We start from the raw sequence: 25,408 nt of genomic DNA, 5'->3' as shown, positions 1-25,408 counted from the left end.
ATCCGAAGTCAGACCACATCAACATAAAGGCTGTGCGTCTGCCTCTTAAGGAATTCATTCCTTTTTTTTTTTTTTTTTTTTATCCTGGGCACCTCAGAATTTTCGCAGACAGTACCACAGTGATGTGGTATGTTAACAAGCAAATGGGTGTGAAGTGTTGGCTTCTTTACAGACTAGCTCTTCAGATCTAGGATCTAGCTGTCCAGTATGAACCATCTCTTCAGGCAGTTTACATTCCCTTGGAGCACAGACTTGTGGCAGAATTTAAGCACGTCCAATACACAAGCACAGGATTAGATGGGTCACAAAGATGCCCATTGGTGGGTATTCCTCGGGTGGATATGTTTTGCCTCCCCTCTGACCAGACAACTTCCTCTATTTTGTTAGAGAGTTCCAAGTTATCTGTCTTGGAAAGTGGGTGTTCTATTTTTTTTTTTTTTCCTTTGAAGGGGATGTTTTCTGTATGCCTTCCCTACCCTTCTTCTCTTACCACGAGTCTTCCACAAAGTCAGGCAGGAATCTCTCAAAATTTTGACAGTGACTCCCTTTTGGCCCAGACAGCATTGGTTCCCCCTTCTTTCTCACCTGGTCAGGGACAATCACTACAAGTTACCTCACCAGATGGATGATCTCACACAAGACAAGGCCTCTCTTATCCATCCTTACTTGTTTACTCTTCAACTGACAATGTGGATGATAGGGTTTTGATCCCTTTTAGGCATTTCTTTTCAGAGAATGTGCTTCGGGTTTTTCAGGAGGCCAGGAAATCCACTACCAGAAAATCATATCTATCCAAATGGGAAAAAAAATGTCTGGTGCCTCTCTTGCCATCAGGATCCTTGTCTGTTTAGTTCCTCTGGTTCTGTCTTGTGTGATTTGCTCTATGCTGGGTTAGCATACTCGCTTAAAGCTCATGTTTCAGCAATTTCTGCTTGTCTGCCCTTGTATTCTCCTTTGATCTCTAGATTTGAGGTCAAGCAGTTTCTTAAAGGTGTCCTTCATATGAGACCTCCCAGGAAGCATATTCCACCTTCCTAGGACCTCAGTTTTGTTGTTGAAAAATTGACTTGGGCTTTTTTTGAACCTGCTTCAGATTCCTTAACACCATTGTACCTGAAAGGCTGTTCTCTTTTTAGCTCTCATTTTGGCCAAGAGAGTCTTAACTTCAGGCTCTTATGGCCATTCCTCCTTCCTTAATTTTCCACAAAGAACAGAGTGCCTCTTTGTACTAGTTGTCCTTTTATGCCCAGTGTGGTTAATGAGATTTCTCTTAATCAGTTTATTCATCTTTACTCTTCTTCCCTTTTCTGGAGTCTGCCAGGGCAAAGGTTCATCACGCCATGGATTTGCATAGACCGCTCCAATATTTGGACAAAACTAAAGTTATTCACAAGTCTGGGCAGCTTTTTGTTTCTTTTCATCCCAGGTCTTTTGGTGTGACTGCTTCTAAGCAAACTCTGTCTTCCTGGATTTCTAAGGCCATTTCTTTTTGTTCCTTTCATGGAAAATCTCTCATCGTTAGTATGGAAAATCTCTCCTTGTTGGTAAAGGCTCATTCTGCCAGGGCTATTGCCTCCTCTGGTGCTGTTTTTCAAGGGGTTGGATACCTTTTCCATCATTGAGGCTACTAGTTGGTCCTATCTTCATACTGTCACTAAGCATTACAAGTTGGATGTTATTTCCAGTGCCAGAGCTGTTATCCTGCATGGGTATCTGGAGGGGTGTCCTGTGCCACTTTTTCTCAGGCTTCTTCTTGAGCTTTTGTACTCCTCCCTTAGGTAAAGAGTACTGCAGCAGGGATATGAAAATAGATCAGATAATGGACCTTCTAATCTTTGACACACCGAAGAGTGTGTCAGAGATTGGAAGGTTCGTTGTCTGATTCAGTCCACCATTACACTTTGAGATTTTTGAGACTTTTGTGGTAAACAAACTTTGTGATTAAGAGATTACATTTTTCTTGGCAATAATTTGACCGTGTTTGTTTGTTAGCTCACTGTTAGTTTTTTTTTTTTCACCTGCATAAAAAATGTTTTTGGATTATATTCTGAAGTTTTTAAGATTTGTGTTAAATTGTTAGCTATTGTTATTGCTTGTTTTTTGGACTTGAACTTGTCAAATTTTAGCAGCAGTTAGTGGGTTAGTGTAGAAGTAGTAGCAATTTTATAGTTACATTTTTTGTAAGTGTTTATTCCTTGTTAGGAATTTTGTATTGTTGGTTTGTTTAGTTAATCAGGATTCATCTTAAATTGTTGCATAGTGTACAGTTAAAATGTATAAGTTTAATAATTCACATTGAGTGCAGGTTGATTTAAGTGCTTAGGAAATAAGCACTACAATAAACTCCAGCTTGACATTTGTGCTTTTACTTCCCCTAATATATTTAGCAAATGATTAGCTTCAAATTTTGCCCACCTCAGGTTTAATTGCATCCATATTTACCTTTACCATCATGCTTTTTTGATTCAAGCCCCTCACCTAGGAGTAGTCAAAAATAACCGTGGAATATATTAATACATGCCTGTCCAAATATGGGCATCTCTTGAAATTATCTTAAGTAGAGTATTGGTCTTTTCCCTGCATGTATGCTTTTTCCAGGGCAGTCCCCGAGTACCAGAGACGGCAAACCGTCTCACTTTCAGGAACAGTCCCCCTGAATTCTTTTCTCAGCCACTTTAATTTGCAACGCCACATGTCACAAATGTGGTTGATGCTTTATAATCTCATATTTATTCTCTAATTTCATGTTGCTGGTTGTCTTCCTGTTCATGCATCTCCCAGCACTAGACTCTGGTTCACGTCCAAGGTAGATTCTTCTAGTCCGTTCCTGTCCTTTTCTCTCTCTCAAGCATTTTCCTTTGAAACATTAGAAAAGGTTTCACTGGCAGTCTCTCTCGGAGTTTTATTGTCAGAAGAGTATGAAGCATAGTCCCCTTCTGCTTGGTGGCTCATTTTGTCGAATAAACTTTTTCCTCCTTAGCCTGTCTGCATCAAAAAATGTCTATGATCTTCAAGTAAAAATATTGCAGACAGCTGGATACAACAGCTTGAATTTCTCCCCAGCTTCTCAACATTGCCTGATTGCTGGGAAAAAATTGCTTCTCTTCTGCCTGGTGTACAGTGAGTAATCGTTTACCACAAACACTGTATCCAGTGTTTAATACTTTTCCCTTCTGACACAGTTTTGCCAGTATCAACCCTTTATGCTGGTATGACTGCATCTTTACTAATGTGGGTCTTGGCTGCTTTTACATTGCCAGGTTTGGAGCATGCACTTGTCCTTTCTGCTAACCAATCCTGCTGCGGAACAGTCCAGTTGCTTATTTGAGTTTTCATCAAATGAAATGAATAGTCTGTTCCTTCATGTTTCTCTGGTACAGCAGGAAAGCTCTGGATGTTATGTGATCCTATCTCGCCTACATTCTGACTGATGGGTTCGGAGCCGATCCCTCGGCTCCGACTCGGCACGCTTATGCCAAAGAGCGAAGTCTCTTATTGGCTGAGCTTACTATATCCCAGGATGCACCACTACCAGTCCCCCAGATCTCGTTTGCCGCTAATCTGCGAAGACGTGGTCTCGAGCTGGCTGAGCTAAGTAGTAATTTTACTAACTTTTTCTGTCAGGAATTTCTTGTTCTAGTCACAAAAAGCTGTTTTAACGGCTATTCTTCACTTTTGTGTGTGTTTGGAGTTTGTTAAAGACTTGTTGTGTGATTGGGTTGAGTTTGGTAGGCCTCCTTCATCTTAGGGCCTTCCAGGTCAGTCAACCTCCCTTAAAAACTTACAGGGTTTCAAAATACCCTTGTTATTTGCAACGCTGTTAAGCGATAACTGTAACCTATTATTAGGTAGTGTCAAACAGAAAGTCAGTTGTATTTTTTCTGTCAAAATCACTTGTTTTACCATAATGTCTCAAAATCCTAGGCCTTCGGGCTTCAAAAAATGCACCAAATGCAGTTTCAAAATGTCCATCACAGACGATCACTCGCTCTGTGTGTATTGTTTGGGTGCAAAACACTTACAGGAGTCATGCAGCGTGTGTCACGCTTTTTCCTCAAGGGTCCTCCAGGAGAGGAAAAATAAATTGATTCTTAAGGGGTTAATAAAACCTTCTTTTGAAGAAGCCTTGGCATCCTCTCCTTCTCCGGCTAAAAAGAAAAGGGCGTCGGTTCCGACCAGTCCGTCGGATCCGACCGCCAAGAGACATAGGCAGGCCTCTCCTTCGGCTCCAAGGACTTCGGAGCCGAGGATGGAACGGTCTGCCTCGATGCCACCAGTCTCGACTCCTCTGGCTTCGGAGCCGATGGCTGGGGCATCGAGAGGCGGGTCACCTTCGTCGGCTCCACTGGTCTCGGAGCCGACAAGGGTCGCCCGCTCAGACACTTCCTCCTCGGCGCCGAAGTCCACCTCGGCACCGATGGAATCTAGTGTGTATTCCTTCGGCGCCGATAGTCATCGAGTCGCCTCGGAGCCGGTCCCCTAGCCCTTTGGGGCCGTTGGAGAGGCCGTCTCGAACCCGTTCAGTTTCCTCTCGGTCTTCGAGGATGTCGGATTCAGATATAGACAGGGTGCTCCAAAGACTATTCCAGTCCCCAGTCTTCCAAAAATTTGTTTCGGTTCCGACCCAGTTGGCTTCGGAGCCGATAGCCCAAGCCCACCCCATTGCCATTCCTCCTCCGACTGCTTCGGCTCCGTCGGAGCAGGTGCTGTTGGAGCCGGTGGAGATCTTAGGGTCGGCTCCGACCCTTACTCCAACCCGGGCCTTCGGGTCCGAGTTTGGTACACGGACTTCTTCGGCTGGACCCGGGGTGATGTTTGGGACCGATGCTTTGGTTCCGAGCCTCCTCTCGGTGCTTGGCTGGGACTTCCGTCGGCTATCATGGCTATGGGGACCGGACACTCTCAGGATTCTGGGGTCCGGCTTTCAGAGCCATGAGGAGTGCCTTGGCCAAGTCTTCTTCGGCCATCTCTCCGGCTTTACCGGCACCTTCCCTGGGCGTGGAGACTGGGTCTTTGGCAGTTCCCCTGTCCGTAGGCAGCGGAGTCCCTGGGCCTGAGGTTACCCCATTGGGGTTCCCCTCCTCCTGAGGGTTCTTCGAGTTGTCTTGGAGGAACCCCCAAGGAAGAGATCGTGCAAGAGGAAGCACGTGGACTCCCCCGAGTCTATTGCATCGGACACTGATCTTGATGATGCAGAGGGGTCCCCGAAGTCGTCCTCGGATGATGTCTCATTTGCAGACATCTTAGAGATCCTCAAACAACGAGGCGGCTGGATATCCAAACCCCTCTGCTGATGAGTCAGTGCTCCTCAAGGCCTTTGGGGCTCAGCCCTCCACCTCCTGGGTGTCTCCGCCCTCGACGAGCTCCTGGATTTAGTTTGTCGGAGGGCGTGGGAACATCCAGATACCGTGGAACCAGTCCCTTCTCGTCCAAATAAATTTGTCTGCCCCACCCGAGAAGGAGTTCCTCACTAAAGGCGTGGCTGTAGATGCCATGGTGGTGGCATCTGCTACACAACAGGACGTGGCAGAGGCTTCAACGTCCGTCCATCCTCCTAATAAGGAGTCTAGGAGCATGGACAGGTGCGGAAGCGACCCTGACTTCAGCGGCCTTTACTTTAAGGTCTCTGAATTATTTGGCACATTTTACCAGGCTTCAGAGGGATCTGGTCAAGGAGTTGTCAGATTCCTCTCGGTAACCTACCTGAGCAGCTAGCCCAGTCGGTTAGCTCTCAGTTGGCTATCCTTACGTCAATTTCTAACTCGTCCATGAGGCTCATTTCCTATGCGCGAAGGGGCGGTAGAGCGGCAGGCACAGGCGTGGCTCACGGAGACAAGCCTGGCTCCGCTTGTGTCAGTTTGGAGGCCTTCAAGTCTTCCTTCGCGACGCTCCCTTTGATGGGTCCTCTTTGTTTGGACCCAAGGTTAAAGACACCCTTACCGCTGTGAGCAAGAGGGAAAAACTTTATCTGCCGAGGTGCCTGTTATTCCACTCCCTTTCGGCCTTACCCCAAGGCTAAAGGAGGGGAAGATGTGGTTCCAAATCTCGCAAGTTTTTCCCCCAACAGCAGGAAGATTCCCCTTCCAGAGGCAGAGGACAGGGAAATTTTTCTGGGAGACGCCGTCCCAGAGGCGGCAGAGGGCCCCGCAATTCTGGAGACCGCGAGTCCTTTCGTGGCTCTTCAGCCTCCCACACATCATGAGGGATTGCCCGGCTGTGCTGCTCGAGCCAGTCGGGTGTCGCTTGCCAAGCACCTAAAAGCCTGGGAATCAATCACTCAGGACAAATGGGTGCTTCGGATCATTGCCGGAGGTTACACCATCCCATTCACATACTCCCCCCCACCGTCCAAAAAAATCCCGGACCCACCACCCAGTCAAAGGGAAATAGCAGCCGCAGAAGCTTTAAAGCTGCTAGAAAAAGGAGTCATCCAACCGGTCCCCACAGACCAGATCGGATCAGGAAATTACTCCAGGTTCTTTTTAGTGCCAAAAAAGACAGGGGACCTGAGACCAATATTGGATCTCAGCAGACTGAACCAATCCGTCACGAAATCCAAATTCCGAATGGTTACGTTACAATCCATTCTCCCATTGTTGGAGAAGGTTGTTTGGATGTGCTCCATAGACCTCAAGGACGCCTATTATCACATACCGATACATCAGGCGTCCAGGAGGTATCTGCGCTTCAGCCTGGGAGTCAGTCATTGCCAATTTTGTGCTCTGCCCTTTGGTCTCACCACAGCCCCCAGAGAGTTCACCAAGTGTTTGGCAGTAGTGACGGCTCACCTGAGAAGTCTTGGATTCCAAGTGTTTCCCTATCTGGACGACTGGCTCCTGACTGCCACCACCAGGCATCTACTAATGGACAACCTCAAAGCCACCATCTCCCTGGGTGCTACCCTGGGGATTACATTCAATTGGTCAAAGTCTGTCTTGCTGCCCTCTCAGCGCATAAGGTTCATAGGAGCAGAGATAGACTCAAAATTGATGCGCGTCTTTCTTCCTGCCGAAAGGATCCAAACTTTGAGCCAAGTCCAAGCTCTGATCTCGAGATCCAAAGCCCCAGCCAGGATGGTTCTACAAGTTTTAGGTTCAATGTCTGCCACGGTTCTTTTAGTTCCTCTGGCAAGATTGCACATGAGGATTCTTCAGTGGCTATTGTCAACTCAATGGTCCTTTCAGGATCTTCCCCTCAATCATCACATCATGATTACGGACACATGCAAACGGGACCTTCACTGGTGGCTTCAGACATCCAATCTAAATCAAGGAAGCCCCTTTGTTATTCCCTCTCCAGTGGTTACCCTGACGACAGATGCCTCCCAGATAGGGTGGGGGGGGCATTGTCTGGGCAGGTTGGTTCAGGGCTCCTGGCTTCCAGACGAAGCTCTTCTCCACATCAATGTGTTGGAGATGAGGGCTGTACTTCTATCCCTGCAGGCCTTACACGAGTTTCTTCCTCAGGGCATCATCGCCATCCACACAGACAACATGTCGGTGGTCTGGTACCTGAACAAACAAGGAGGGACCAGATCTTACCCCCTTTGCAGAGAGGCCATGAGGGTGTGGGAATGGGCTGTAGCTACCAACCGCTTCTTGGTAGCGACCCACATTCCGGGGAAATCAAATATATTGGCAGACAAATTGAGCAGGACAATTCTCTCTCCTCACGAGTGGTCCCTAAACGAAACAGTAGCAGCTCAGGTTTTCAGGAGATGGGGGACGCCGTGCTGCGACCTTTTTGCAACTCCACTGAACACCAAGTGCAAAAGGTTTTTCTCCTTGACTCCACATCAGGGAGTACCAGCTATGGATGCTCTAGCACAACCTTGGCCAACAGGGCTACTTTATGCCTTTCCTCCGATTCCACTTCTCTCCAAAGTCATTCAAAAAGCTTCCCAATTGGGGTCCGCAATGATACTGATTGCCCCATACTGGCCTCGTCAGGTATGGTTTCCTTACCTGAAGAAACATGCGGTGGACGATCCGTGGACTTTAGACCTAATTCTGGACCTGCTAATTCATCAGTCGGGACAACAGCATCAGTCCCTTCGATCTTTGAAGTTGACAGCTTGGCTCCTCCACTTCCGACTTTAGTCAGAAGTCACACATTAGACCCGGAAGTTGTTCACATTTTATCTTCGCCCACAAACCCACCACTAACAAATTGTACCTCAGTAAGTGGAAGAGGTTTGCTATCTGGGCTCAACTCAAGGGCTTAGACCCTATCACTGCTCCTATCCCAGAGGTTTTGAAATTTTTAACATCCCTATTTCATCAGGGATCTTCTGTCTCTACTATTAAAGTCCAACTAGCGGCAATCTCTAAATTTCACGAGTCCATGGATCCTCCATTGATGAGCTGCAGACTGTGCAAAACATTCATTAAAGGTGCGGGTTTGTTGAGACCCCCAGTTTATCATCCTGCGCCTCCGTGGGATCTAGATTTAGTGCTTCGTGCATTGACATCTTCCCCGTTCGAACCGGCTGCTACATGTGAGTTAAAATATCTGTCTTGGAAAACTGCTTTCTTAGTTGCAATTACTTCTGCAAGAAGAGTTTCAGAGCTTCAAGCCCTGTCCATTAAACCACCGTACTTGATTTTCCACAAGGACAGAGTATCTCTTAGGCCTAATCCATCCTTTGTCCCAAAGGTCTGTTCTAATCTTTGTCTCCAACAGTCTCTAGAGCTACCAGTTTTCTTCCCAAATTTCTCCAATGAAGCAGAATATACTTTCCATAAATTGGATGTTCACAGGCAATTACGCTTCTATTTAGACAGGACTCAGCAACTTCGTAAGTCAGACCAGTTGTTTGTGTCCTTCTCAGATAATAAATTGGGTCAAACCATCACAAAAGCTACTATTTCCAAATGGATTAGAGATTGCATAACTCAGGCTTATTCTTCTTGAATAAGCAACTTACAACATCTATTAAAGCTCATTCTACCAGAGCTATGGCTACTTCTATAGCTTTTCATTCCAAGCTCGCTATATCGGAGATTTGTGCTGCGGCTACTTGGTCCAGTCCGCACACTTTCATTTCCCACTACAAATTGGATGTGGCATCTAAAGGACGAGCATCATTTGGTTCCACGGTACTCAGGAGTGTTTTCCAGTGAGCCACCCAGGATTCAGGTGCTAGGGACGCTGTCCCATCAGTCAGAATGTAGGCGAGATAGGATCACATAACATCTTTTAGTTATGTACTCACCATAACTTCAGATGTTTGGGATCCATCTCGCCTACATTCCTAATACCCACCCTCCTTCCCCCTGCCTTGGAGATCAGAAGAGATTGAACGGTTTTGAGTTCTACTGTTTTATCTTGTTTCATCTGACGATGTTATATAAGCAGGGCGTGCATGTGTGCATGTATGCGGACAAACTAGATCTGGGGGACTGGTAGTGGTGCATCCTGGGATATAGTAAGCTCAGCCAATAAGAGACTTCACTCTTTGGCATAAGCGTGCCGAGTCGGAGCTGAGGGATCGGCTCCGAACCCATCAGTCAGAATGTAGGCGAGATGGATCCCAAACATCTGAAGTTATGGTGAGTACATAACTAAAAGTTTTCTCTGTTCTTCTAACTCTACATTTTTTTTTGTTTTTTTTGAGGCTGCTGCTGTTGAGAAGCCTCATACCTAGCCATGCATTTCTTCATTTCAGCCTCTGATTTTTGCAGTTTGTTAATCTGAATAACTAGTTAAAGGTTCTATTTTTTATGACTTGATATATTCCTTCAGTGTTTCATTACATTTAATTTATATTGTTTTCTCTAAATTACTGGAAGACATCTATTGAACCAAAGCTGAAGCTTGAACTGATTTTTGCTGCAGAATTCTTCCCAGCCAGTGTTCTCTTCACCTTTTCTTGCTGTCAAAATCTCTCCTTTGCTGGCATCCAGACAGTGTGCATAATAGCCTATAACTGAATTTTGTCCAAATAAGTTTCAGTGGCACTCTTTTTTCTCAGTTTGTTTTCAGACTGGGAGGGCTGAAATTAAGCTGCTGCTCGGTGTGCAGCAGTCCTCTCCTGAATTCTTTCCTGAAGTCATTAAAGAGGACTTCCATGAATGCAAGATGCATTTTTAAAGCAAGCTGGTATTTGTGAGTCTCCATAGTAGTGGTTCCTTTGCCACGTTCCAGATGATGAACATTTGATGGTACATGATTTTATAGCAACTTCTTCTTTCAGTCTATCATTCTTGCTGTCCAAAAGAAATTGAAATGATGGGAAAGCCCAGGCGCACTATTCAGTTGAGTCTCATTTTTTACCCTCGGCTTTGCCAAACTCTTGACAGTAGATGCATTAGACCGGACCTTTGTCGTGGAGCTTACATGGGAGCCTTGAGGAACCAGGGAAGGGGGAACCGCAAGGGAAGGACCAAGCATAACAGTTTAAATAGTATACCATGAAAAATAGACAAAGACCCAAGGACAGCCAGGAACTCCAGTGTAAATCAGTTTTTAATGCCAAGGTAAAAACATGAGAGCTTTCATAGCAAAGCTACTTCATCAGATGTGTATTACAAACACCGAAACAGCTCATTAAATATTTCAAAGTATCACATGACTACAATTCATTCTTTAAGAAACTAATGTAATACATTCATCTAAATGTATATCTAACAACAAATGTATAAACATTAATAGTATATGTTAAAAACTGTTAAACACTGTAAAAAAACAGTAAAAAATACAAAAAAAATATATATTTCCCATTCAATAGTCTAGCTTTAAGTTTTGGTCTGATAGGTACCCTGTCATAATCTCCACGTAGTCTGACTATCCATTTCGTTTCTAACTGCTCAGTTAGGTTCCTGATACCTTTTCTGATGTTCTCAAAAGTACGTCCTACCACCATAAACCTGAAGAAATGTGTATGGTTAGTGTCTAAAATGTGCTTGAATAATGCACTTACCATGCTACCCTTACCAATATGATAGTAGTATTCCCTAATCCTGTCCCTAAGGGCTCTATCAGTTTTGCCAGTATAAAATTTGAAACATACTGGGCGATAAGCTAAATAGACCACATGAGCGGTACTACATGTCTCATAAGTATTGAATCTATAAATTTTGTCCTGATACGGATGTTTAAACACATTGCCATGCGTGCAAGTATATTGAATATTGATAGTAGCAATGCCTGCATGCAGTAGTACATTTAATGTCATGATCAGGCATCCTATTCTTAGGATAGCACAGACATCTTTTCAGAGTTTTCATGTTCTTGTACACAAACTTCGGTTTAGTGTCTACTATCTCTTTGATGTCGTCTGTTGTCAAAATGTTCATGTTTTTCAATAATGTCCCTATATTGTCTTCTATCACTGGAATAAAATAGGCACACTTTTAATTTATTATCACTTTTCTTGAGTCTGTGTCACTTCTATATTTTTTACCAAAATAGGACCTAGTTTTACTAGTTCTCAAATTGGAGACTAACTTAACACTCAGTTATATCATCCTGTGCATAGCCCCTAGCAGTGAATGCTTTTGTTAAAATGTGGGTCTGCTGTGTGAATTCATTGTCATGCACACTCAATCTGGAAGCTCTATAAACTTGGCTTCTGACCAGACTTTTAAATATGTGCGATGGGTGCATGCTTTCCTTAAGTAAAAGATGGTTGCAATGACATGACTTTCTCTAACTCTATTGAAATACTACCTTCTGAATCTTAACAGTAGCTTTACATCCAGAAACAGAGTCAACTGAAATTTCTGAAGAGAACCTTAAGAATGAGGTGGCGTTATTGCTATAATCAATAAACCCCTGAAAAATACTTGCAGACCCTTCCCATAAAAGAACGTCCACAAATCAATGATAAAATACTACTTGTCCACTAAAGGGTCCATCAAAAATATATTGATGTTCCCATATCGCCAAGACATTTACGTAGCTGTTGGCACATGTGCCCATAGCTTATGCCATGATGTTCTGTAGTCCTGTCTTGCCTTCATTCTTGCACATGGGTTTGACTCTGCTTATTTAAAAGCTCAAAGTCTACTAGTTGGCTCATGGCTAGGTAGGTATCCCATGGTGCACCAGCACAATCCCCAGATCTAGTTTGCCGCGTCAGCGAGTTTGGATGCGCTTCTTCTTGGCCGTGGTTAAGACTAACACATTTTGTTCTATTTTTGGATATTTCTGCTATTTTCATATTTGATAGCCTTATATAGCTGCTGTTAGTGTAGTGTTTGTAGTTAGCATTTACTAGAGTGCTTCCTGTGTTAAGTGTCTCTGAGAACAGTTGGCCTTAGCGTTGTGCCAGCGTGTTTCTTCTCTGGGGTTAATATATATATATATGTATATATATATATATATATATATATATATATATATATATATATACACACATATACCTATACCTAGTTTTGATACTGTTGATATTAGTGGTTGTAGACGCCTTTGTGTGTAGTTTACACTGTGTGTGCATTTCTCAATATTTAGATAGTTTCTCGCTTATATTAAAATAAATAGCTTTGCTTGCAGAGTTTTCCACTTGTTGGTATTTGCAGTTATATTGGTGTCGGCATCCAGAATGGGGGTTTGTTTTGACTTTCATTCTCTTTATTTCAATTATTAGACATTGTATTTCTTTTCGAGTGTGTGTGTGAGACTCCTGACTTGTCTTTTGTACCTTTCCCTCTAGGTCCGTTTAAGTTAGAGGACCTAGATTTTCCTTCCTCTTTTCTCTACCAGGGCTATGCCTGTTTAAGTTACAGGACCTAGTCCTCCGACTTTCCCTTTCTTCTCTGTGTGTCTGATTGCAATCTTCTGTGAGATGTCTTAAGGAGGTCAAGGATCATAAGCCATCTGGCTTTAAAAAGTGTGTGAAATGCTCACAGAAGATGTCTATAATGGATGGCCACAGTAACTGTGTATACTGTCTTGGGACCATCCACTTAGGAAACATACTTATTTTGTCACTCTTTTAGTGCCAGGGTGTTGCAGGAGAGGAAAAATAAGCTCATATTAAAAGGTCTCCTAAATCCGTCTTTTGAGGAAGATCTGGCTAGCTCTTCCTCCTCTGCTAAGTCACATGGATCTAAAATGGAGAAATCCAAATCTTCTAAGTGGCCCTACCCAGCACCGGCTGGTGCATCGGAGCTGCCTCTAAAAATTGCCAAATCTGACAAACCTACTGCCTCCTTGGCTCCACTGAGTTCGACGCCAATCGAGGGTTCTACTACTACTGTTGCTACAGTGTTGGCACCTGGTAGTTCAGAGCCGACTACTGAGTAGACATCGGAGCCAGTCTATGGATCCTTTACCAGTCTCCCCTACATTAGGGTCACCCATATTGCAGAGATCCCATTCTCCCACACTGTCTTCCAGATCTTCCAGGAGCTTATCGGAAGAAGATGTGGAGAGTGTAGTGCTGAGACTCCTGAAGTCATCAGCCTTACCTAAAATGTTGTTGGCTCAGACCCAGTCGGTTCCAGAGCCACTTGAGTCCGTTACCCCTTCGGTGATTCGTCTTCCGAGCCGTGCTGGCCTTTCAGAGCTGGAGTGTTTGGTACCGCTGGTGGAACCCTCTGTTCCAGCTCCCCCTGAGGTTGTTTCAGAGCCTGGTTCCGCTCTGACACACACTGTGCCGTCCCTGGTGTCTAGGAGCCGAAGCTCCCCGGTTGGCCCCGACAGGGATGCCGGGAGCCGAACCTCTTCGGTTCCAAGCATTCCTCTCGGAGCGTCGGCTAGGGTGAGCTCTGACCCTACATCTATCTCGGAGCTGATGGCATCCTCTGTCTCCTCGGAACTTCGGAGCGACACTTTTGCCCAGGGCACCTATTTCTGTCTCAGCTCCTACACCCTCTCTGGGACAGCAGAGACCTGCAGCCTCAGGAGCCACCGGCTAGTGGCCCCCATTCTTCTGAGACCTCACAAAAATATCCTTCCGAGGAGCCTCCATGGAAGAAAACCTGCAAGAGGAAGCATGTAGACTCCCAGGTCGAGTCTCTTACCTCCGACACTGACCTCGAGGAGTCAGAAGGGTCCCCCAAGTTTGTCCTCTGATGTCTCCTTTGTAGACCTCCTTGAGATCCTTAAGCAGAGGTGTGGCTGGCCCACTTTCACCCCTTCTGATGAGGAGTCTGTGTATCTGAAGGCTTTCAGGTCTCAACCTTTAGCCTCTTGGTTGTCTCCACCTTTTGACAAACTGTTAGAGCTCGTTAGTCGGAAGGTGTGGGATACTCCTGATGCGGTGGAGCCAGTCCCCAGGGGACCAAATAAATTTCTATCAGCTCCCAAGGAGAAATAATTTTTTCAAAGGGTGTTCCCATGGATGCCATGGTGGTGGCATCGGCCACTAAGAAGGAGCTAGCGGAAACTACTTCTGTCCATCCACCGAATAAAGAATCTCGAACGATGGACAGGTATGGGAAGCGTATCTCTTCGTCAGCGGCATTCACTCTTGGATCACTGAAGTACCTTGCACACTTTGAGGCTTCAGAGAGATCTCCTTAAGGAGCTAGGAGATGCTCTATAAGGTACAGCCACTGAGGGAGTTCCTGAGAAGGTGTCTGCCCAGTTGTCCACCTTGATCTCTATTGTCAACTCGTCCATGAGGCTCATCTCTTATGCAGCCAATGGAGCGAGCAGAGCTGTGGGTTCAGGAATTTCCCTAAGGCGTCATTCCTGAATGCGCTTGTGTAATTTTGTGGAACCATTCCTGTCTACCTTTACCAGCGCCCACTTCGGTTCTTCATTGTTTGGACATAAGGTAAAGGACACACCCGGTGCAAGCAAGAAGGGAAAACACACACTGCCATGGGAGTATGTTTTACCGTCCCCTCTAGACCATACCCTAAGGGTCAGAGAAGGTGGTAAAATGTGGTTCAAGAAGTCCCAGAGGTTTTTCCAGGATGCACAGAGTGACGACTCCTTCAGAGGCAGAGGATGAAATGGTAGACTTTGCTCTAGAGGCAGGGGCGGACTGCAAAACCAGGGAGGCCGTGATTCATTTTGGGACCGGCCCTACCAGCGCTCCTGATGTGGGGCCTGACTGTGCTTCTTTGGATCTGGTCGGGGGTCACATTTCTTTGTATCCGGAAGCCTGGCTAAGTATCACTCAAGACAGATGGGTACAAAGAATTATCACCAGAGGTTATTCCATACCCTTTTCTCTGCCTCCTCATGTTCCCAAAAGGATCCCGGATGTTCCACCCAATCACAGGGATCAGACAACTGTGGAGGTCAACAAGTTGTTGGCAAAAAGAGCCATCCAAATCGTCCACGTAGACCAAATAGGATTTGGAACTTACTCCAGATTCTTTAGTGCCAAAACATACAGGGGGCTGGAAGCCCATCTTGGACCTTAGCAAATTAAACGAATCCATAAAGGACAAGTTCCTGATGGTGACACTGCAGTCTCTACTCCCGTTACTAGGGAAAGACACTTGGATGTGCTCAGTAGACCTCCAAGATGCTTACTACCACATAAAAATGGACAAGGTGTCGGAGTCATCTACACTTCTTGTCGGAGTCATCTACACTTCTGGCTGGGAGCCATTCACTACCAGTTTCTTGCTCTGCCCTTCGGTCTCACCACAGCCCCCAGGGTGTTCAAGTGTATGGCAGTAGTGACAGCTCACCTAAGACGTTGAGGATTCCAGGTGTATCTGTATCTGGACGACTGGCTCCTGACCGGCCCCACCAAGCTTCTACTTCAGACCTGGAACACTATTATTCAACTTTGTGCCGAGTTGGGGATTACTATCAATTGGGAAAAATCTGCCTTATTTCCCTCTCAATTTGTGATTTTTATAGACGCAGAAATAGACACAGTAGCCATTTTGGCTCATCTTCCAGTAGTAAGGGCACCGAATCTGGTTCTTCAAATTCACCATCTTCTCCCCCTCCGAAAAGTCAAGGCCAAGACTGTTCTGAAGCTTCTAGGTACCATGGCTTTTACCATACTACTAGTGCCGCTAGCCAGACTACACATGCAAATTCTTCAGTGGCTCCTGTCGTCCCAGTGGTCCTTTCAACAAACTACCCTTAACTCATCACATATTGCTGACAGACTTGCAAGAAGGACCTCATTTGGTGGACTCAACCCAACCAGTTAACCATGTGCACTCCATTTGTCCCTCGCCAACCCGTCGCCAGTGTGACCACGGATACATCACAGATAGGGTGGTGGCGTTATGTAGGCAGGAGTGTCCAAGGCACATGGCAAGATCACGAGGCTCACCTGCATATCAATGTTCTAGAGATGAGCGCAGTGCTCCTGGCATTGAAAGCACTTCACAACCTACTTCTTCTTGGGACGATTGCAGTACAGTCAGACAACATGTCTGTAGTATGGTATATCAACAAACAAGCCAGAACCAGATCATACCCACTCTGTCGAGAGGCCATTCGAGTTTGAAAATGGGCAATATCTTCCCAGCTCTTTCTGGTGGCAATGCACATCCTGGGGACAACCAACATGATAGCCGACAAACTCAGCCGGGCAATTTTGATGCCTTACGAGTGGTCTCTGAAACAGGAAATAGTGGAGCAGATTTTCCGCAGATGGGGACAGCCTTGCTGTGATTTTTTTGCCAGCCCAATCAATGCCAAATGCAGCAGCTATTTCTCCCTCATCCCCCCTCAGAGGGAGTCACCAAGATGCACTTGTTCACGATTGGCCTCTGGGTCTCCTTTATGCTTTCCCTCCCTTTCCTCTCATATCCAAGGTGATTCAGAAAGTGAAACAGCTGGGAAGCAAACTGATCCTCATTGCTCCTTACTGGCCTTGACAGGTTTGGTTCCCCTTTCTCGGGCCTCATCTCCTAGACGATCCATGGATTCTGGACCCAGTGCCAGATTTCTTGACGCACATGTCAGGTTCACTTCACCCTACCTTACACACCCTCAATATGACAGCTTGGCTGCTCCAGTTCCATCCCTAGTCAGGCTCGACATCTTCTCAACCTTCATGACTCATATCCTTATGTCCTCTCTCAAACCCTCCACTAGTAAATTATATTCCAGTAAATGAAGGAGGTTCTCTATCTGGGCTGAGAAAAGGAATGTTGACCCTTATACCGCTTCCATTCCGGTGGTTTTGCAATTTTTGTCTGAACTTTTCCACCAGGGATCTGCGACTGCCACAATCAGGGTTCAATTGGCAGTGATTTCTAATTTTCATCTAGGCCTGCAAGATTCTAATCTGATGTCACATAGGTTGTGCAAAACCTTCCTCAAGGGTGCCACTTTAAGACCCCCCCCCCCCCATTTCAGGAACCGGTTGCTTCATGGGACTTGAATTTTGTGCTATCCAAATTAACGTCTCCACCCTTTGAGCCTTCTCATTCATTGCCTTTGAAATTTGTCTTGGAAAACTTTTTTTCTGGTGGCAATCACATCTGCTAGACGAGTGTCAGAGTTAAAAGCATTGTCTGTCAAACCCCCTTATCTGATATTTCACAAAGACAGAGTATCTCTTCGTACTAATCCATCCTTTGTCCCCAAGGTCTGTTCCCGTAGCCCTTTGAACCAATCCAGGGAACTTCCTGTGTTCTTCCCTAATCATTCCAAAGCAGCAGAATACAGGTTTCATCAATTGGATGCTCATAGACAATTACGTTTTTATTTGCACCGGACTAAGGAATTCAGGAAGTCGGACCAATTATTTATTTCCTTCTCCGGCTCCAGATTAGGTCTACCAGTTTCCAAAGTGACCCCCTCAAATTGGATCTCTAGCTGTGTGTAACTTACATTTACGCTTCTGATGGTAAGCCTTTACCTTTCAAAATTAAGGCTCATTCTATGAGATCTCAGTCTACCTCTACAGCCTTTCAAGCCAGGGTCCCACTTGATAATATTTGTGCAGCAGCAACTTGGACTACCCCTCACACATTTATTACTCATTACAAATTGGATTTAACCTCCAGGGGTAGAGCATCCTTTGGTTCCACGGTATTCAGGAGTATTTTTCCTTGAGCCACCCAAGAAAAAGGTGCTAGGGACGCTGTCCCATGTGTAAGAATGAAGGCGAGATAGGACTACAGAACATAAAGAAGTTATGTACTCACCATAACGTTCCATGTTTGTAGTCTATCTCGCCTTTCATTCTTACGAACCCACCCTCCTACTCCCATCCTGGAAGTATCTGGAGACAGAAAAATATTATTATTCACTGGAGACCTTTTATTATATGGTGGTTTCTGTATGGTTTGTTGTTATTTCTCTTAGCAGCAAACAAGATCTGGGGATGGTACTGGTGCACCATGGGATACCTACTAATTATGAGCCAACTAGAAGACTTTGAGCTTGTAAATAGGCCGAGTCGGAGCTGAGGATCAGCTCCGAACCCACGTGTAAGAATGAAGGGCGAGATGGACTACAAACATGGGACGTTATGGCGAGTACATAACTTATTTTTTTGCCAGTAAAATCAGTCACCAAACACAAAAATAGTTATTCAACACACAATCCAATAAAACACAGATCAATTCAATTTTTCTATCAGTAAAAATCAGTGTATCTTTCCAAAAATTGGTTTACACAAATAAGTCCTTCACTATTGGGAATGACTGTAAAAAGTGTCACCAAGTACAAATTATTTCTCGTATGCGTTTCCATGAATATGAATAAATCACCTAAAAATGTTGGGTATCTCATTACAGCCGAGTAACGTCTACAGGCGTTTCTGCAGTTACCGCCTACTGTGCCTCTAGGCGTCAAATATTGCCTGTTCATATTTGCATTAATAATTCCAAAGCCATGTTGCATACAAGGTATCAGAAAATGTTATCTTGAAGCATACATGATGACAAACAAAACTGTATTGATATGACCTCTGTCAGTGGGTATTTGTTAAAAATGTAAGGTGATAACTTAATTTTTTAAATGCTGAAGCCACGCCCACTGGGAGTTAAAGGTACACACTCAGAATAGCTCTCCTGGAGGGAATGAGAATATGCGTACAAGCATTCAAAGCAGGTCTAAGCTGTGTTTTCTATATAAATGGATGCAGGCTCTGTACACCAGTTTCACCCCACTATGATAGGATGTAGTGGGGGGGGGGGTGAACCGGATCTTAGTGTAATTTGGGAAGGCCCTGAATGACAGGTACCAAAGCATCATGGACCATTAAGTAGTTAAACATGCATCAATCAGACCTTCTTTTAATAGGGTTCTAATGACATTGCTCACTGTAATAATCATAGAATCAACATTTTTTCATGATATCTTGGCATAAAAATGAGTGTCAGACAACATAGCCACCATGTCATTACTATATCTATCATAGTCAAATAGCAGTATAGGGCCTCCCTTATCAGCTGGTCTAATAATTAACTTGCTGTTGTCCTGCAAGTCTCTCAGAGTTTTGTACTCAAGTTTAGTTGAATTATATTTCTTTCCACATGTTTTATTTCTACCATTGGAGGCATACATTTTATAAAAATCATCCAAACATAGCTTTTCAAATGCAGTGATCAATTAATTTGAATTGGGCATAAACGTGCTTGGTTTCTTAAAATTACAAGTGTCGTCGTAAGCTACATCACTTTTGAAGTTCAGTTTTAAAAGTATGTTCCTAGTAAACATTTTAAAATCTAAAATTACCTCAGCAAAGTATTGTTTCTGTGTAGGGATAAATGACAATCCCTTCATTAAAACCGAAATCATAGCATCAAATAGAATATATGAAGAGAAGTTCCATATCAATTTCTCTGTTTCTTGTCCCAGAACTTCTTGATCGTTGGTGTACCTAGGGCTTCCCGTTCGGGTTTCCTTTTCATACATGTTCTGCTGCGTGAGTGGGATCTCAGTTCTTGTGTTGTAGAACCCTTTATCGGGAGTGGGAACACTAATTTCTGCTGAGAAAAAGGAGAAATTGATTGTGTTCTATTACGTTGACACAAACTTCCTTGCCATATTTTGCCGCTCTTCCATACTCGCTTGGATGATGCACTTGAGCTGTTGTCTGGAAAGTCTTTCTAGCACCTAATTCTCTAGCAGACGTCGCTGCTACAACGGGATTGGTTGATTGTGCTTTCAGTCCATTGCTACGATCGTTAGTCAGTGGGCCTGTCTGGTTCCATCTCCTTGGTAACAGAAATAAGCTCTTGATTGGGATTGACAGTGGTTGAATTTTATGCAGCTGTGTGAAGCCAAGTAAACACATTAGCTACTTGAAAATCAGTGCGATATCTGGTTAACTTTTTGATCTTAATTTTACAGTTTACATTCGTATACATCTGTGATGTACTTTTCAACCAACATTGTCAAAGTTATCAAGCAAATCTTTATATTGTTCTTTAATATTGGCTGATAAAAGTTCTGTTTCACGTTTGGCATATTTAATAAGTTGCATATATTTAAAACTGCATTCAAGATTTGTCATTTTCCATTCAGCCAGTAGTTCTGGTATAGTATTACCTTGTGTAGGCATTAGTCCACGAGGAACAATATTTTCTTTTAAACAGACTTCAAAATGATAATTCTGATACTGCTGCCTCTCTAGTTTGAACAAATTATTTTCTGTGGCACGAGTCTTAGTCTTTAAGCAAACCATGTCAGTTGCAATGTTAGAACTGTCATTACCAACCTCAGTGCTGTTAAAGGATTTTCAAGTCCATCCAGGATACCCAAAAACTTCTGGGTTTTGTTTCTCAAGTCAGATAGTGTTCTTAGGTGTATAGTCCAATTCAACGATTTCACTCAGCTCCTCAGCCATCTCTCTAGTCAGGCAAGTAGAATATTCAACTTGAGCAAAACAGTAAGACCCAGCAACCACCAACCTGTACCAGAACTTGGGTCCAATAAGAATAAAAATGTACACCAAGAAAAATAGACAAAAAGACCCAAGGACAGGCAAACTCCAGTATAAATCTATTTTTATTACCAAGGTAAAAACATGAGCACTTTTGTAGCAAAGCTACTTCATCAGATGTATATTACAAACACAGAAACAGCTCATTAAATACTTCAAATTATCACAGGACTACAATTCATTCATTCTTAGACACTAATATAATACATTTATCTAAATGTCATATATCTATGTTGTATATCTAACAACAAGTTTTTAAAAAACTATTAATAGTATATGTTCAAAACTATTAAACACTGTAAAAAAACAGTAAAAAATACAAAAAAATTCATTTCTTATTCAATGGTCTAGCTTTAAGTTTTGGTCTGATATGTACTCTGTCACTGAGGCCATTCCCATAATCTCCATGTAGTCTGACTATCCATTTCACTTCTAACTGCTCAGTTAGGTTTCTGATATCAGCCTTTCTGATGTTCTCAAAAATATGTCCTGCCACCATAAACCTGAAGAAATGTGTACTGTCTGTGTCTAAAATGTGCTTGGGTAATGCACTCACCATGCTAATCCTTACCAGTATTATAGTAGTATTCCTTAATCCTGTCCCTAAGGGCTCTATCAGTTTTGCCAATATAGAATTTTAAACATACAGGGCAGTAAGCTAAATAGACCACATGAGCAGTACTACACGTCGCTTAAACATTGAATCTATAAACTTTGTCCTGATCAGATGTTTAAACACATTGCTACTATCATTATACTTGCACGCATGGCAATACCTGCATGCAGTAGTACATTTAATGTCATGATCAGGCATCTTATTCTTAGGATAGCACAGACGTCTTCTCAAAGATTTCATGTTCTTATACACAAACTTCGGTTTAGTGTCTACTATCTCTTTGGTGTCATCGTCTGTTGTCATAATGTTCCAATGTTTTTCAGTAATGTCCCTGTGTTGTCTTATATCACTGGAGTAATATAGGCACACTTTTAATGTATTATCATCATAGAGCTTCCAGATTGAGTGTGCATGACACTGAATTCATACAGCAGACCCGTAGTTTAATGAAAGCATTCACTGCCAGGAGCTATGCACAGGATGATGTTACTGAGTGTTGAGTTACTGTCCAGTTTGAGAACTAGTAAAGCTAGGCCCTGTTTTGGTAAAAAATATACCAGTGATATGGACTTAATGCCCAAGAAGCATGATAATAAATAAATTAAAAGCATGCCTATGTTGTTCCAGTGATATAAGCTATAACCAACATATTGAAATCCTCCGGTTTTCAGACTGAAGACTTGGATGTTGATCCCACAGCGAGTTATTTTCATCTGTGGCACATCTATGCCAGGTGAGGAACATTTTTCTTGCTGGGGTGCAGTCAGCCTGAATTAGTGCAGCATGTTTTGAATTACCAGACTCCTGGGTTGACAAAAGGAATTTTGTACTTCGGTCAGAGTACACCTCTTGGTTATCTTAGCTTGTCCCTGGACCCCCCCTGGCATCCTTTCCTGAAGTTAGTTTTTAAAAAGAAGTTCTTAATTCAATACCCCCCCCCCCCAAGTAGACCATCCTGCCTTTATGACCTCAACTTTGAATTAAAAAGTAACTGGCTTAATTCAAACAAGGCAGTGTGATTGCCTTAAAATTCCTGTCCTAGAAAATGCTATTTCTAGTCGCAGTAACCTCGGCAAAAAATGTCTGGACACCATATCCCAATGTGTAAAGAGCTTTGGTGCTGTCTTTCATGTGGATGTAGTGTGTTAAGTTCTAGCCCCTCTTTCTGGCCTAGAATTAAACTGTTCATCATCCTTTTTTTTCCCCTAAACCCAAAAAAACAGGAAAGGTTTTGCATCTGATAGATGTGCAGAGATAGCCAAGGGTATTGCACTTAGAAAGTCAAAGATTTCAGGCCGAACAGTTTTGTTTCCTTTAAGCTAGAAAAATAAGGCAGACCAGTATTCAGAAAACTCTCTCTAAATGGCTCTCTGATCTTGTCTTTTCATTTTGCATTGGGAAAAATGTACCAAGACTTGTCAAAACTCACTCCACTAGAACAACAGATATCACAGCTGCCTGTTTTATGAATGTCTCAGCCCAAACATCTGAGCTGGCATTTCTTCACCTGCACTTTCTCTAAATGTTGTAAGTTAATAAGCCTTCATTCTAACTTGGGTTTACAGGAGCATGCTGGCCTTCACCACTGTAGACCATGTGGTCAGATTATACAGCATTAGTATTGTTTGGGTTTTTTTAACATGTATGAAATGGCGAGAACTGGTTTAAAGACCATTTTCAGCCATGTTTAAGGACTTTTAGTCAAGGACAGCACAGTAAATGCAGCACAGAATGTATAGACACAGCAAAAATGTTGTCTATAGCTAATGAATGTTAAAGCAAAGCAAGGTACTGCACAAGAACATAAAGCTTGTGAATTGTACTGCAGCAGTGATTGTTATGATTAGTGTACTGTTGCGCGAGTAATGCACCAATATTGCAGGTGTTGGTGTATGTGCAATACCGCTACAGTGTAAGGCAACTCCCATGAGCCCCTTGATTCAGAGGCTCTTATTTTGTTTTCCTTTCCTCCCCAAACTTTTTGGAGACTGGAGGTAGCTTTTTTTATTACTGGACTGTCTTGGGGATGTTCTAAAATCCATATAGGCAGGCGCACTTGGTGTCACCTTTTCACACACATGCAAAAAAGTAAGACTGCTGTTCCTTTTCTAACTAACATTTCGTTGATGCCATCCCCACCAGAGGTCAACCCTGCTCTGAAAATGTCTGAAACTCTGAAAGTTTCTCCAAATTAGTGGATATTCACCTACAGCTTATTCCTAGCTGTTGTGAAATTGTACTACAGCAGTAATCCTTATATTTAAAAAATCTGTTGCGTTGCTTGCACAGCTGTGTTTTATTCTGTATTTTCATTAAATCAGCTTTACTGTTTGTATCTAGCTCTTTAAGTATGAGCTTTATCTGGTTTAGTTATGCTTTGTAAGTGCACTGCTGGACATGACCAGGAGCTGAATCTTTCTGTTGCATAATAGAGGGATTCATGTAACCGGCATTAAGAGAACTGTTTTTGACTGGCCACACACTAAAATGTTTTATGCCTATTTCCTTATTTCATACGTCATCTTTCACTGTAACTATATACACAGATGGATTTATTACACATGCTGTCATATTATGCTTACGCTGTCAGTACAGGCAGAGCCAGGCTGATCTAAATCTTTAATCCAGCTGTACAGTTTGTGCCCAGCTATGAACTTGTCAGGCTGCTAAACCTATTCTGAGAACTCATGTTAATTTTTTTTTCTTTGTGGGCCTTTCCACCCCCAGTCCTGTGATTGCTGACTCATCTGACAGATTCTAACTAGTTCTGGCCATACATTACCTAATGAATGGGAGTTGATGAGGTTCGGTTGTTATCCCTACAGCCATCAAGAGGAGTTTGTATTGCAAGGCATACTGCCTACTTCCCTGGATATGCCCAATAAAGTTACCAGGGTTGGACAGTGGCTAAAAGATGAAGCTGCCATGAGTGATGCCATTTTAATAAGTGGTCTAACTGTTGCTATTAAACCCTTGGCCCTTTCTTGTAAGGAGAGTGAGGATCAGGCTAGCTCAGGAGCTGACTGCTTTAAAGGAGAACCATAACCACAGACTGAAAAAAAAACATATTTATTTCATGAAGTCTTGATGTTTCCTAGATGTTAACACCACTTTTGGGATCTGTAGACTTTTTTTTATATATATTTTTAAAAGTAATTCCAGAGTCTGCCCACGTGGGGTCCGGCATATTGATTTTTTTTTTTAGTCTACCTCTATGTATCCACCAATGCATTGCTTGGCTTTACATGTGTTTTCACGTATATCCTGCTTTCTTTTAGTCAGGTTTAATTACCATTTCTTGCTCTTCAATGACTACTTAAAAGACAAACGGGGATAATCACACAGAACAGTATTCTCAGCACATGAACTTTGTGTCCTGCTGTGATCTAGCAATCCTAGTCGCAAACCGCTCAAATTTGCCACTTTGACAGATACAACGGTGAGGAGTTTAGGGTGAGGGGAGATGAGTTTGACTAGTATTCAGGCATAACAAAAGAATGAAAGTTATCTACTTTAGAAAAAGTAGTAACAGGCACTAATGAAGATGAGACCATCATTTTATAAACAGATCAGAAGTTTGAAAGCTATATTGAAGTGTTTTGTATTACCTCTAAATAAGGGTAGACCCTTTCCTTACGTCTGCCGTTGTTCGTAAGTTGGTTAATCATTGAGTGTATTGTGCCTAGGTCCCCTGAGCCTGTTAGTCATAGATTTTAGCTGAAACAAATCTTTGGACTGTCTCATCTCCCTGCTCTCAGAAATTTGGGAGCCCTTCAATAGAAGTAATCAGTACCTGAGAGCTACTGACACCTTTCTGTAGACAGTAGATGTTTTTCTTCTCCTTCTTTGCTCCCCAACCAGTGAGTTATCCATTTTTTTACTCAAGCACTACTGTCTTCCATTTATTGCCAAAACAGTCCAGGAGGAAGGCATGCAGTAAGGCAGACAGAGAGCTTTGCTACCTGCTTCTGAAAGGGACTCCCCTTGCAGGCAGATGCCTTCATTGAGTTTCCTGTTTC

The 25,408-nt window shown here is 43.4% G+C and overlaps 1 protein-coding gene across 1 annotated transcript in view; it reads left to right on the top strand.

Moving 5' to 3' along the window:
- Positions 1–25,408, top strand: part of JARID2 (jumonji and AT-rich interaction domain containing 2) — a 1,781,868-nt gene that overhangs the window by 1,151,803 nt on the left and 604,657 nt on the right. The gene's annotated exons all lie outside the window — the stretch shown is intronic.

The sequence above is a fragment of the Protopterus annectens genome, chromosome 3.part0 (assembly GCF_019279795.1).
Source record: "Protopterus annectens isolate FY-2018-M chromosome 3.part0, PAN1.0, whole genome shotgun sequence".
NCBI classification, from domain to species: domain Eukaryota; kingdom Metazoa; phylum Chordata; order Ceratodontiformes; family Protopteridae; genus Protopterus; species Protopterus annectens.
Note: the sequence above shows the minus strand (reverse complement) of the source record. Positions and strands in the feature narration are given on the sequence as shown.